At 42.8% G+C, this 15,407-nt stretch overlaps 1 pseudogene; it reads left to right on the plus strand.

Moving 5' to 3' along the window:
• Positions 1-11,856: 11,856 nt before the first annotated feature.
• LOC140191490 (AP-1 complex subunit beta-1-like) lies at positions 11,857-13,668 on the plus strand (annotated as a pseudogene).
• Positions 13,669-15,407: the final 1,739 nt, after the last annotated feature.

The raw sequence follows: 15,407 nt of genomic DNA on the forward strand, positions 1-15,407 counted from the left end.
CAGGTACCTGCCTCCTGCAACTTAAGGGTGACTGCCTCTCTGAAGCTCTCATCTATCATCTCCTCATTCTCCCATATCAACCGAAGGTCATCCAGTTGCAGCTCCAGTTCCCCAACACGGTCTCTAAGGAGGTGCAGCTGGATGAACTTTACACTGATGCAATTATAAAGTGCACTGGAGGTCTCACAGAACTCCCAAATCTGGCATGAAGAACACACCACTGACCCTGGATCCATTCTCACTACTCTGGCCAGGCCTAACAGACAAGGAATGAAAGCAACTCACCAGAAACTCACCTTAGCCTCCACCTCTTCTTGCCAAAGCCTCTAGCTCCCCACTCTAACCCTATCCACACATACGATGACCACTCAGCTGAAACTTCACTTCTTTTGAAAGACCTTTGTGAAGTACCTGATAAACCACGATATTTGAAGACCACTGAAAAGTTCCTTCTTCTACTTCGAGTCATGTTTAATGCACTTCAATTCCCCTCCAAAATAAAAATTAAGCAATATCAAAAAGTCTATTGCTTTTCAGAAAGTCAGATCTGCACTTCTATGCATTACGGTGGCAGTATATCCGAGCCAACTTTCCACGTTAACTGTGTCTGTCCTAAAGATCTCAATTTAGCAATTGATGTTTCCTTTGCACCTCATAGGAACTGCATTGAAACAATCTATGCGGCACTGTTTGTTGACAAGTGCACTCCCTACAAATGCCTGCATCATGCACAGTAATTCTGAACGAGGAATTATCCAACCAATTACGTCCAATATGTAAACGTGGAAGTATAACTTCTTCCCTCCTTTTATAACCATCTCCTAGTTGACCTCTCCCCATCCTCTGATTTTTATACCAATGCCATCCTTTTCCTTACCCCAACTTTGTTACCACAGTGATCAAATGGAGTTTTTAATTAGAAACATAGAAACAACACAATCCAGGCCCTTTTGCCCACAATGCTGAGCAGAACATGTACTTACTTTAGAAATTACCTTGGGTAACCCATAGCCCTCTGTTTTTCTGAGCTCCATGTACCTGTCCAGGAGTCTCTTCAAAGACCCTATTGTATCCGCCTCCACCACCATCGCCGGCAGCCCATTCCACGCACACACCAATCTCTGAGTAAAGAACTTCCCCCTGGCATATCCTCTGCACCTACTTCAAAGCACCTTAAAACTGTGCCCTATCGTGACAGCCATTTCAGCCCCAGGAGAAAGCCTCTGACTATCCACGTGATCAATGTCTCTTGTACACCTCTATCAGGTCACTTCTCATCCTCCATCACTCCAAGGAGAAAAGGCCAAGTTCACTCAACCTATTCTCATAAGGCATGCTCCCCAATCCAGGCAGCATCCTTGCAAATCTCCTCTGCACCCTTTCTATAGTTTCCACATCCTTCCTGTAGTGAGGTGACCAGAACTGAGCACAGTACTCCAAGTGGGGTCCGACCAGTGTCCTGTACAGCTGTAACATTACCTGTCGGCTTCAAAACTCAGTCCCACGGTTGATGAAGGCCAATGCACCGTATGCCTTCTTAACCACAGATTCAACCTGCCCAGCAGCTTTGAGTGTCCCATGGAGTCGGACCCCAAGATCCCTCTGATCCTCCACACTGCCAAGTGTCTCACCATTCATTCTATATTCTGCCATCATACTTGACTTACCAAAATGAACCACATCACACTTGTCTGGGTTAAACTCCATTTGCCACTTTTCAGCCAAGTTTTGCATTCTACCGATGTCCCGCTGTAACCTCTGACAGCTCTCCACACTATCCACAACACCACCAACTTTGTATCCTTCACTAACCCATCCCTCTATTTCCTCATCCAAGTCATTTATCAAAATCACAAAGAGAAGGGATCCCAGGACAGATCCCTGAGGCACACCACTGGTCACCAACCTCCATGCAGAATATAACTCGTCTACAACCACTCTTTGCCTTCTGTGAGCATGCCAATTCTGGATCCACAAAGCAAGGTCCCCTTGGATCCCATGCCTCCTTACTTTCTCAATGAGCTTCGCATGGGGTACCTTATCAAATGCCTTGTTGAAATCCATATACACTACACCTACTACTCTACCTTCATCAACACGTTTGGTCACATGCTTAGAAAATTTAATCAGGCTCGTAAGGCACAACGTGCCTTTAACAAAGACATGCTGACTATTCCTGATCATATTATGCCTCACCAAATGTTCATAAATCTTGCCTCTCGGGATCTTTTCCATCAACTTACCAACCACTGAAGTAAGACTCACTAGTGTAAGACTCTTGGGCCATCTCTATTCCCTTTCTTGAATAGGGGAACAACATCTGCAACCTTCCAATCCCCCGGAATCTCCCCCATCCCCATCGATAATGTAAAGATCATTGCTTCAGGCTCAGCAATCTCCTCCCTCGCCTTCCACAGTAGCCTGGGGTACATCTCGTCCGATTCCAGAGACTTATCCAACTTGATGCTTTCCAAAAGCTCCAGCATGATGAAGGTTAAGGGTGTTGGGAAAGTAAGAAATGATTCTCTGATTCTGGTAAATAGCGGGTTAAAATTAGGTGCCGGCTTGTGTATGCTCGGTTCTGTGAAAAGTTGGAGAGACTGTCCTTGACTGAAAAAAAACTGCCTTCAGTGTTTTTGTTTTAACAACTCACAGCTGTCCCTTTGAGAACGATCTGTGGGCTGTATTCACACATGCTGCATACATCATGTCTTATGAGTTCACATATTGATCTATGTTCCCACCTTTTGTCTATCCAAGTTTCACTGATAAGGCAAGAATTTGTCTGTAATTAAAACCCGTGATTTAGTGTACTCTCTTATCTAATTAATTAAGTTTGCTCTAACTGACTTGGCGGTAATATCATGGTAACTAAGTGTTCTTTGTCTGTTAGTCCTATAAATTGTAGCATTCCAGCTTGTTAAATCAGAAGCTTGTTTGAGCTGCCAGAGAGACAGGTAGAAACTCTGTCTCTTTGATGTTCGGCTTCAGTTTTCTCGCTGGCTGAGCTCGAACAATAATCTAGTGAAAAGGTTAAAGTAAAGACTTGTGTGTGGTGTGATTATTTGGTCTGGCAAAACTTAAGTTTACATTTGGTGCCGTGACTCGGATCCCAACATAGGGAAAGTCCCTACGGGCTGAATAAGTGACGGGGGATTCCGGGTGAGTGTAAACGGGCGGTAGGCACCCCGAGGTATTTTACCTCTGACCGTCCCTTCCACTTATTCGAAAAACTCCTGCCCCTCGCCCCGAGGAACCTGTACCTTGACAGGATCCAGCGAACCACCCGGACCAGGAGAATAAGGTAAGCAGTTGTTTTTTAAGTGTTAAGGTCTGAGGTGCTGTAGAATTGGGCAACAGGTCTCTGACCTGGTCAATTGAACTGTATAATTGAGTCGACTTAACTAATGGGTAATGGGCAGGGAAAGGGCCCAGTCTATTTGTATAATTGGGCAACAGGTCCTTGGCCTGGTTGATTGAGTCAACTTAATTAATTGGGCAATGGGTCTCTGGCCTGGTCGATTAAGCTGTATAATCAGCACAGGATGGGGCAGACTTTGGATACAGCAGGCAAGGGAACTCCCTTGCAGTCTGTGTGTGAACAAAAGCCAGATGAGGAAAAGGATCTCTGGATGTTAAGTGCAGCACTGACTAAGAAACTAGGAAAGGCCGTGTGGCCATTAGGGGGAACTTAGGACATAACCTCTTGTGAACAAGCAGTAAATTTAATTTGAAAAAGAATTGCGGTAAAAAGTGGAAATTATTGATTTAAGAATGAAAAGATAAAGCTGATACCAAATGGAATAGTACTTTACTGGCCAGCTGGAGGAACAATGCCTGTGATAAAAGGATGTAGCGGTACGTATATCAAAAGGAAATCCCAAGAGTCGGGAAAATTAAAGGCGGAGTGCGAATGGGTAGAAGGGAGAAGAAAGAGAGAACGAGAAACAAAGAAAACAGGCTAAGGCAGAGCAGAAATGGACAGACAGGAAGGTTTAAGGTCAGCAGTGTGGCGCGTGAGATCTAGGGCTAATATGGGATCCCGAACGCATGTCTGGCATACCGACCCTATTTGAGGACAGTGACCGCGATGAGGATTGGGCACCCACCGTATCCACCTTACCAGGGGCCAAGTGCACCCAGTGCTCCCAAACCCTAATTCTCCCAGTACTTAGATACAGTGGCCGCTCGGGTAAAACTGCGGCGGCAGGGAAGGGGAGGCTCTTTGTACCCTGAGATCCAGGAAGGGAATACAGAGGATTATTCTGAGACAGGGAGGGAAGAATCCAATAAAAACCCCAGAGTTAACGGCTCCACAAAGACAATTGCCCACCCGAATGCTGTCCAGTCCACGAGCAGCCGAGGAGCGACAGCTCTCAGTAATTCCTGTGTATGCATCCTGGAAGCCTCAAGAACTGATAATGATCATAAATTAGGCCCCAGACGGAAAAGAACAACCAGCACAGTTTGCTCAATATGTCCGCAGTATAATGCGTGTATAATGTGTATAATGTGACCCCACAAGATTTATTCGGTCTCCGCAGCATGATTCTTTCAGCTGATGAGGGGCGGAAATGAAGGCAGAATTAAGATATGAAACCTATCAGGAGTTACAGGTGGGAATCCACAATGAGAATGGACAGACAGACCAGATTTATTCAAGCCAAGGAGAGGGCTCTCCAACAACCTGTAAATATCACTGAAGTACTTATACATATATGATTACTTGAATGCAAAACTAAGCCCGAGAAATCGGGAGCGATTTGTGGCCTGCTACGTCACTTTCGCAGGAGACCAAGCCTTTAAATAGTGGGAATCCGTCCCCCCCCCAGTTTAATGCCTTGTTGCTTCAATGCTTACCAATTAAGTTAGCCAACATGATTAAAACTATTAATACGGATTGGCCTGGCAATGACCGAAATCGAATGTGACGAGCTTTGACATATAACTGGGACCCGGCTTTCGAATCCCGATCAACCCAGAGGGGAACTAATATTAAATGTGAATATGTTCAGCGGGAAGAAGAACGCCAGCGGGCTATATCTGGAGATCAGAAATGGGAACCGAAGCATGGGTTGGAATATGGCTGGTGTGGCGGCCGGCTGGTTTTTGGTGTGGACTGGCAGTTGGGGCTGTTGATTGAGTGGGTGGGGACTTTGGCGTGGAGGAGCCTAGTAGTTTGGAAAGGGTTAGTTTGTAGCCTATGGCTGCAAAAGGGAGGGGGGGGGGTTGAGATTGCAGGGGGAGGGCGGGAGACTGTGGAATACTCCAGAAGTAAGGGTAGCCAAAAAAGGGGTGCATCAAGTGAAAGACCTGAAGTAATGGGGGACAACAAATTGAGGAAAATGGGTGAATTGGAGGAATTTATAGTTCTGTATAAAATTAAAGGTCAGAAGGAAGGAAAAGAAGGATTTAGAGCCCTTAATCCTTTCGAAGTGGCAGCAGCATCAGAGAACCAAATAGGTAAAGGATTCCAGGCCAAGATTTTGTCGAATGGATTGCTGAAAATTTGTTGCAAAGATATTGACCAATATAACAGTGCTAAAATGGTGGGAAAATTGGTTGTGAAAGTGAAGTGTAACACTCAGAAAGAAAAGAAGGGAGTTAAGGGGGTAGTGTATGGTATTTGGTCTGGCATGACTGAAAAGGAAATTTTGGACAATATTAAAGGTGGTCGAGTGATTGAAGCCAAACGATTAAAATCCAGAGAAGGTGGTAATTGGCATTCCCCTGTTCTTCTGGTTTTTGCAGGTGATGTTCTTCCAACTAGAGTCTATCTTGGGTGCATGTCTTATCAAGTTAGAGAATACATTAGGCCTCCCTTGTGCTGTTATAATTGCCAGAGATTTGGACATGTTGCTGGTTCATGTCGAGGTAAAAGAAGATGCATGAAATGTGGAGAGGATCATGATATTAAAGCATGTAAGGCAGTGGTGCCTAAATGCAGTAACTGTGGAGGGGACCATATAGCGGTGTTCAGAGGATGTGACTATATTAGTAAGGCAAAGCAGACTCAGGATGTTAGTATCCAACAAAAAATATCATATGCTGAAGCAGTAAAGAAAGTTGACAGAGAGCAAAGGATAAGTAAAGAAAAGATTGGAATGATGGGGAGTCAGTTCTTTCTGAGTTCTCCAACTATGGTTCCTTCAGGCATGTTGTTGATGACTAAAGAGTCTTTTTTGGCGTTTGTTGTTGATGTACTGGTCGGGGCTAAAACTACAGCCAAGAGGTCAGATATGATAAAGGTAGTTGTTGGAACTGCAGAGAGATTCCTTGATATAAAACAGATTTCGCCGGAAAAATTACATGAGTATATGACAGACAAACAATCATTGAATACTTCCCAGTTGTCGGGATCAGAGAGTACGGAGGAGCTTTATGTGGATGAAGAGGCCAATAATTAGTATTTTGATGTTTTTAATATTACAATGGAATACAAGAAGTTTAGCTGCAAATGGTCAAGAATTAAAAAGATTTGTTAGAACTTTTAAAGACAAGCCTGATTTGATGTGTATGCAGGAGACATGGTTAAAGCCTCATTTAGATTTAGATTTGGATATGACAGCTTGAGAACTGACAGAACAGGTAAATCTGGCGGAGGGTGTGCAACTTTCATAAAAACAGGACTCCAGTTTAGAAGACTTGATATTAAATCTAACCTTGAAATTGTGGCTGTGGAGGTTTGGAGCTCTCATGGTCAAATAACTTTGATTAACTTCTATAATCCAGGTAATATGATGTTATCAGATTTGGATGAAATTATGAATAAAGTAAGATCCCCAGTAATCTGGGTTGGAGATTTCAATGCCCATAATCCTATATGGGGAGGTGAAAATAAAGGTAGTAATGGAGCGGTAATAGAGGAGTTTCTAGATAAATACAACATGGTACTGCTAAATGACGGAAGGCCTACAAGATTTAATATTGTAAAGAATACTTAAAGTCACTTAGACTTATCTATCACTTCCTCAAACTTAGCTAGGGTTGGAGAATGGGACGTTATGGACAGTGTGACGCCAAGCAAAGCTATCGGACGATTGATGCTCATGAGAGAGATAAGAAAGACAATGGAGAAACATTCAAAATGCTAATAAGAGAGAAGAGAGGGATTAACGGAAAAGAAACAATTCAGAATATTGACAGACCGGTTGCTTTGAACCTGAACTGTTTGAAGTTTGATGGACAGGTGATAAAGTACCTAGTGTTAAATAATGTTATGGAATATAAAAAGGAAAGAGCAGTAGCAAGGAGAATAATTAGAAATGCAAAGAGGGATAGTTGGAGAAGATTTTGTGGAACCCTGGGCCCTGAGACACCTATAAAGCAGCTATGGACGATCATTCACAGAATGTCAGGGATATATAGGAAACCATCTATCCCAGCTTTGCTGGATGGAGATATTGAAGCTGTAACCAATAAGGAAAAGGCTGATATGTTTGTAGAGGTGTTCCAAGCGTTACACAGTTCTGGAGAGTTAGGTGATTTGAGAAAGGAAATTATGTTAAAGGAAAGTTGGAAATTGGACAGGAGTTTGGATGATAATAGCTCCATAAATTTGTTTATCTCCCTTTAGGGATTGCAAGAAGCTGTCCAATCAGGTTCAAACACTTCTCCTGGTAGGGATGGACTGTGTTATGAATTGCTTAAGCATTTAGATGACTCTGTATTGATAGAAATTCTAGCATTGTTTAATTCAGTGTGGAAAGAAGGAAAATTACCAGTAGAATGGAAGCATGCAGTGGTAGTTCCAGTTTTAAAGCCAGGTAAGGATGCGTCTAGTCCTAGTTCGTATCGGCCTATAGTTTTAATGTCAGTGCTTTGTAAAACTATGGAACGAATGGTGACCAACAGACTTGTTTATTTTGTGGAAAGTAAGGGACATTTTGCTGCCTATCAAAGTGGTTTTAGAACTGGAAGATCAACAATGGAATCTGTTGCCCTTTTAGATCATGATATTGAAAAAGCGTTTCAAAATAGAGAAGTAATGGTAAGTGTATTTCTAGATATTGAAAGAGCGTATGACTCACTATGGAAGGATGGCTTATTAATTAAACTCTATGATGCGGGAATTAGAGGGAGAATGTTTAATTGGATCAAAGATTTCCTTAAGGAAAGGACAATTCAAGTAAGAATAGGTGGAACGAGCTCCAAGTCAGTTAAAATAGATAATGGTACCCCTCAAGGAAGTGTCATTAGTCTAGTTCTTTTTAATGTCATGATAAATGATGTCTTTGCTCAGGTAGGGACAGGATTTGGCAAATCATTGTTTGCAGATGATGGTGCAATCTGGAAAAGAGGAAGAAACATCAAGTATATATTAAGGCAGGTACAAAAGGCTTTAAGGTCAGTTGAAAACTGGGCTAATAAATGGGGTTTCAGGATCTCTGCTTCTAAGTCCAAATACATGATTTTTGGCTTTAGAAGAAAAATTCCTGATTGTGAATTGTGTCTCTATGATTCTCCACTAGAAAGAGTCAAGGTATTCAAGTTTTTAGGTGTCTGGTTTGATGAAAGACTTACTTGGAGGGTTCCTATAGATAAAACAATTGGAAAGTGTGAGAAAGTTTTAAATGTTATGAGAAGTATTGCTGGATGCGACTGGGGAGCAGGGCCGGAACTATGTATTCAATATATCTAGCTATGATTGGATCAGTTATAGATTATGGTTGTATTGCTTATGGTTCTGCTGCTACGGCAGTGCTTGGAAAACTAGACACTGTGCAGTCCAAAGCACTTAGACTCTGTTGTGCAGCCTTTAGAACAACATCAGTCCCGGCATTATGTGTGGAGATGGGAGAAATGCCTCTGCATTTAAGACGAATTCAGTTGGGCCTGCAATATTGGGTAAAACTAAATGGATTCAATCACAGCTGTCCATCAAAGTGTCTTTTGCAGGGGAAGTCGGAGCGCCAAAGTAAAATTAAAAGATACCCATTTTTAGATTTGGTTAATAACTGGGCTGTGAAACTGAAACTGACTGAGAAAGACATAGTTGGCCAAATTTGGCTCTTTCCAGAACCAGAAGCAGACCTATTCCTCCTTTTTCAGCTTAAAGGAAGCAGTGCAATTTCATCAGTGTGATCGCAAGTGAATATTTAAATAATAAATGGGGATCTTATCTGAAGATTTTTACTGATGGCTCATTGGACCCAGAGAGCAGCAGGGCAGGATTTGGGATGTATGTGTCTCAACTTGGAGTTAAGATTGGTCACTGGGTTTCAGATGGTGTTTCTGTCTTTGCAAAAGAATTATTAGCAATCCTCTGGGCCTTATGGTGGATAGAAGACTCTCGACCACGTAGGGTTATCATCTGTTCGGATTCTGCTGCTGCCTTAGAGTCTATAAAAGGGAGTAAATCAAAAGCTCGCCCTGACATAGTTATTGAGATTCTCTTAGTGTTGTTTAGAGTAGGGAAGATGGGTTGTGCAGTTAGATTTTCATGGATACCTGGGTATGCTGGGGTGGAGGGAAATGAAATTGTGGTTGGCATTGCAAAGTCTTCCTTACAGAGCAGGCAAGTAGAAATTAGAGTTCCCCTAGACAGAGCAGAATTGAGAAGTAGGATTTAAAAAGGTACAGAGAAGAAGTGGCAGGAGGATTGGAAAAATGAATTAAGGGGCAGGCATCATTTTTCTAGTCACCCACTAGCTAAAAAGGTCTCAGACTGTTACCTTTTAAGTCATAGAGATATGGTGAAATTTACAAGACTTAGGTTGGGGCATTGTGGGCTAAACTATCATTTAAAGATAATAGGCAAACATCCTACTGGATTAGGTGACTGTGGTAGTCCAGAGACGGTCCAGCATGTTTTGCTGAGCTGTAATCGATACAAAATTGAAAGAAGCATACTGTTCAAGAGGCTATCTGGCTTAAATTTATTTTGGTTTTCCATTAAATCTTTGTTTGGCCATCAGGAGAATCAACATCTGATTGAAGAGTCTATCATTCAGTTTATACGTGAGACGAGGTTGTATTCGAGAAATTGAGTTCCTTGAAGTTCTATAATTAATTATACATCCTGTGGAGGGCTGTAATACGCCGAGATGCGTCTAAACAGCCGGAAATAGAAGTCGAAGATGAAGAAGAACCGAAGCACGGAACACACGTGGAATTCCAGGGGGACCCAGTGCGGGGTTTCATTTGCAGTCACCACCAGTATGGGGTGTAATCTAGCAGAGTGAGACTTGCTCTGTCTGTTGGAAATCGAGATTCTAAGCACAGACAAGGGTATCACCCTGGGACCAGTGAACAACCCACAGCTTCATCAGTTACTGATCCCCAGTGGTGGGCACTTAATCTGGACTCGTCTTCATTTGAGCTCCCACTGCCAGCGGTTGACCCCAATGTGACCCTGTGCTATGACCCTACGGGGTGAGCCACTGAGGAAAGCCAATATTATGCACCCCTCGAAGGACAGAAGTTCCCAGTCGCAGTGTTTGGAGAGGTTGAAGGAAAAGAGGGCAGTGCATTACTGGCCGAAGTTCTGGATTCCCTTTGGTGACAGACAGGACCGGTGGTTCCCCATACCATCGTTAGGCTTTGCCCTGGGTTTAAGCCAAACAGCCTAGAGTTCCTTGCCTACGCCCTGACAAAACAAACCTACAGCACCGAGAGAGACTGGCAAGATTTGGCCGTGGGCCAACTCTGATACTGGAAGGAGGCAAAGGTGAAGACAGGACATCTGGTAAGACACTCTTTTAATAATGACTGAACCCAAGAGGTTGTACCCCATCTCTGGGCAATTTCAGGCCAAGAAGTCGGTCGCACCAATTGCACCCCCCACCACCGCTCCGTCCGGATCACCGTAAAAGAAGGACAGACTCTCCCATCCCTTCTGCAATACCCCCTCAAGCCCGAGGCAACATTTTATGAGGATGGAAGCTCTTTTGTGGATCCAGCAGGTAAACGATGTTCTGGCTACGCGATAAGTGACAACAGTGAAGCAATTGAGCAAGCCTCCTTTGCAGCAGCTGTCTCCACCCAGAAAGCTGAGCTACTTGCTCTGACTCATGCCTGTATCCTAGCAACAGACTACTCAGTTCTGATTTTGAAGAATCCACCACAGAACCAATTCTTTGTAGGAGACCTTAAAATAAAAAAAAACGCAAAGTCATAAGTGAAGATGACTTTGAAGAGGGAGTCCACAACTATTCGGAACAAAATAAAAAGGGCCTGAATGAGGGCTTCAGTGGAGGAGCCAAAAGTACAAGCCTAAGCTAGAATCCTCTTTGATTAACGTTTTGAATTTTAAAATGAAAAAGCCTGTGGAAAAGAAATCTCAAACAGATTAAAGTGCGGACTTTTATATTATGCCCCTTATCACTTGACTATGGAACTTTGGGGATTCCTGACTTCCTCTGCGCCCCCCCCCCCCCAATTAGTAATGCTACCTTTGTAAACAACTTACTCACCGCTCTACAGCTACCTCGAGTACCTTGAAAGATAAGTTGGCCAAACTTACACAAGAAACTGGATTGACCTGGTTGAAGGTTTTACCCTGAGCCCTATTCCATATGAGAATCATGCCAGCAAGTAAGATGGGGTTATCATCTGCAGAAATTATCTACGGGAAGCCTTTGAGAACCCTACGGGACCCTGACCTTGTTTGCCGCTCCTCCCTGACAGCTTACCTGCAAAATTAGACATGCATACCTTGGGGGAGGAGATGGGAAAATATTTATGCAAATTAACTAAAACTTTCCTAAGCTTGCACTTACAGGTATGACAGCCCTATCGGGAAGATGAAACCCAGCCTAAAGGTGACTACCCCACAAGTGAGCCTGGAGATTTTGTCCTGATCAAGAATTGGGGTCCAGGGAAACTTGGACCTCGGTGGAGAGGACCACACTCGCCATGACTGATTCTAAATATTTCACAACAACCAAGAAAGGAGAAATCTTCGAAGTCAAAGCAGAATTCAATAGTGACAAGCAGGAGAAAAAGAAAGAAGCAGTGAAGAAAGGGATTACGTCAATGACCGGTGGCAGAAATGTCAGTGCCCTCTTTCCTGATGTCATAAACTACATGCAGACAGACGATTTGGAGTTGAAGAAGCTGCTGTACCTCTATCTAATGAACTATGCAAAGAGCCAACCAGATATGGCAATTATGGCTGTCAACACTTTTGTTAAGGACTGTGAAGATCCCAATCCATTTATCAGGGTGCTAGCCGTGAGAATAATAGGCTGCATCCGTGAGGATAAAATTATTGAGAATTAAAAGTATGAGCCCCTGTGGAAAATGTCTAAAGGATGAAGACCGTTATGTTTGAAAAACTGCTGCTGTCTGTGAAGCCACGCTACATGACATCAATGCACAGCTGGTAGAAGATCAGGGATTGCTGGACACTCTAAAGGATCTGATATCTGACTCTATTCCAATGGTCGTTGCAAATGCTGTGGCTGCTCTGTCAGAGATCGCACAACCTCACCCAAACAGCAACTTGTTAGACCTCAATTTTCAGACATCAACAAGCTTTTAATAGCCTTAAATGAATGTACTGAATGGGGCCAGATATTTATCCTTGATTGTTTGGCCAATTGTAGCCCAAAGGATGACCGAGAAGCTCAAGGCATCTGTGAGCGTGTGACGCCACGTTTATCTCACGTCAACTCAACTGTTGTCCTGTTGGCTGTAAAGGTTCTGATGAAATTCATGGAAATGCTTTCAAAGGACTTGGATTACTATGGCACTTTGTTGAAGAAACTGGCTCCCCCATTGGTAACGCTGTTGTCTGCAGAACCAGAACTCCAATATGTTGCCCTCCGGAACATCAGCCTCATTGTACAGAAAAGTTCTGAGATTCCTAAGCATGAAATGAAGGTTTTCTTTGTAAAGATATATGTGAAACTGGAAAAACCAGATATTGTGATTCGATTGGCTTCTCAAGCCAACATTGCACAGGTTTTGGCAGAATTGAAGGAGTATGCCACTGAAGCAGATGTTGACTTTGTATGAAAAGCTGTGCGTGCAATTGGATGATGTGCAATCAAAGTTGAGCAATCAGCAGAATGCTGCGTGAGTACGCTACTTGACCTCATTCAGACAAAAGTAAACTACGTCGTCCAAGAAGCTATTGTAGTAATAAAGGACATTTTCTGTAAATAGCCAAACAAGTATGAAAGTGTTAATGCAACACTTTGTGAAAACCTGGACTCATTGGATGAACCAGAAGCAAGAGCAGCAATGATACGGATAGCTGGAGAGTATGCTGAAAGAATTGACAATGCTGATGAGCTATTAGAGAGCTTCCTGGAAGGATTCCATGATGAGAGCACACGGGTTCAACTACAACTTTTGACTGCTATTGTGAAACTATCTTAAAAATACAACAACTGAGACACAAGAGCAGATAAACCTCTAATTTCAGAAGAAACTGATCTTATTGAGCCAATGCTCCTTGATGAACTAATCTGCCATATTGGAACACTGGCCCCTGTATACTGTAAGCCACCCAGTGCACTTGTGGAGGGGCACTCTCGGAGGATACATCGAACAGACTGCAAACGTCTCACTGAAGGAACCCAGCAGAAGGACTCTCTTGGATTAAAGGAAAATATGTGGATTGATAGTGGTGTTTATGCATGTCTGAAGTCTGACTGTATTAACTTTGATTATTATCTGTATCCTATGGTGCTTGTGGCCATGTTTCATATCATGTTGTAGAAGCGACAATCTGTTCTGAAAGGTTATTGTGTAATGATAAAAAGGAGGGAATGATGAAGGTTAAGGGTGTTGGGAAAGTAAGAAATGATTCTCTGATTCTGGTAAATGGCAGGTTAAAATTAGGTGCCAGCTTGTATATGCTCTGTTCTATGAAAAGTTGGAGAGACTGTCCTTGACTGGAAAAAAAAAACGGCCTTCAGTGTTTTTGTTTTAATGACTCACAGCTGTCCCTTTGAGAATGATCTGTGGGCTGTATTCACACATGCTGCATACATCATGTCTTATGAGTTCACATATTGATCTATGCTCCCACCTTTTGTCTATTCAAGTTTTACTGATAAGGCAAGAATATGTCTCTAATTAAAACCCGTGATTTAGTGTACTCTCTTATCTAATTAAGTTTGCTTTAACTGACTTGGTGGGAATATCATGGTAACTAAGTGTTCTTTGTCTGTTAGTCCTATAAATTGTAGCATTCCAGCTTGTTAAATCAGAAACTTGTTTGAGCTGCCAGAGAGACAGGTAGAAACTCTGTCTCTTTGATGTTCGGCTTTGAGTTTTCTCGCCGGTTGAGCTCAAACAATAAACTAGTTAAAAGGTTAAAGTAAAGACTTGTGTGTGGTGTGATTATTTGGTCCGGCAAAATTTAAGTTTACAAGCACATCCTCTTTCTTAATGTCTATATACTCAAGCTTTTCAATCCGCTGTAAGTGAACCCTACAATTGCCAAGATCCTTTTCCGGAGTGAATACTGAAGCAAAGTATTCATAAAGTACCTCAGCTATCTCCTCAAGTTCCATACACACTTTTCCACTGTCACACTTGATTGGTCCTATTCTCTTATGTCTTATCCTCTTGCTCTTCACAGACTTGTAGAATGCCTTGGGGTTATCTTTAATCCTGCTCGCCAAGGCCTTTTCATGGCCCCTACTGCCTCTCCTAATTTCATGGCTTTTGCTTCCCCTTTATGCAAAGGCACATTTACTTCCTTAATTTTAAGTCATTGCTTGGCTAGAGGGTCTGACACCTTGTTTCCTTCAACCCCAACAAGGGCAAGGACCCATATGAAATTGATGTACAACCCTGCAGTCTCAACAGATGTTGTCCAATCTCAATGTAACACCCTGATAGAGGTTTCACTGTTAATGTAATAGTGTTTCTGTAGGAGCAGTGTTTGGGTTATGGTTGGAGATAACAGTTGCTTTGGAATGTGAGCCATCCAATCTGGGGAGCGAGTTTTTTTAAGTGTGCCTGACACCGGTGTGATCTGGGGTCTTGGTTCGGAGGGACATGAAGAGAGAATTCCGGTAGACCTCATGGAGTGAAGTTGTGTTCTTGACTCGCTCCATCACCTCTGAGCTTTATCCTATGATCAACTTTATTTAGGCTAACTTTTAAGACGCCGACTTTTGCAATACCTTGCAGCGGATTGCTATTATATATTTGGATGTTTTTAAGGTCCGGTATGTCTAAGAACGGGAAAGACGGCAAACCTCCGGTTAGACCGAAAGCCACCGACCCTCCTTCGATTGAACCGTCGGTAACTATGCAAGCTATATCGGATCTGATTCGTGCGGAAATTTCATCTAAGCTGGAGAAAATCATCGATGAAATTGATAAAATGAAAACATCTATCACGGAACATCAGACTGCTATATCTAATCTCCAAGTTTCCACGCAACAGAATGAACTCAAGATGGGAAAGATTGAAGAAACAATTACTACAATGAAGAAAAAAC

This window comes from Mobula birostris, chromosome X (assembly GCF_030028105.1).
Source record: "Mobula birostris isolate sMobBir1 chromosome X, sMobBir1.hap1, whole genome shotgun sequence".
NCBI lineage: Eukaryota > Metazoa > Chordata > Chondrichthyes > Myliobatiformes > Myliobatidae > Mobula > Mobula birostris.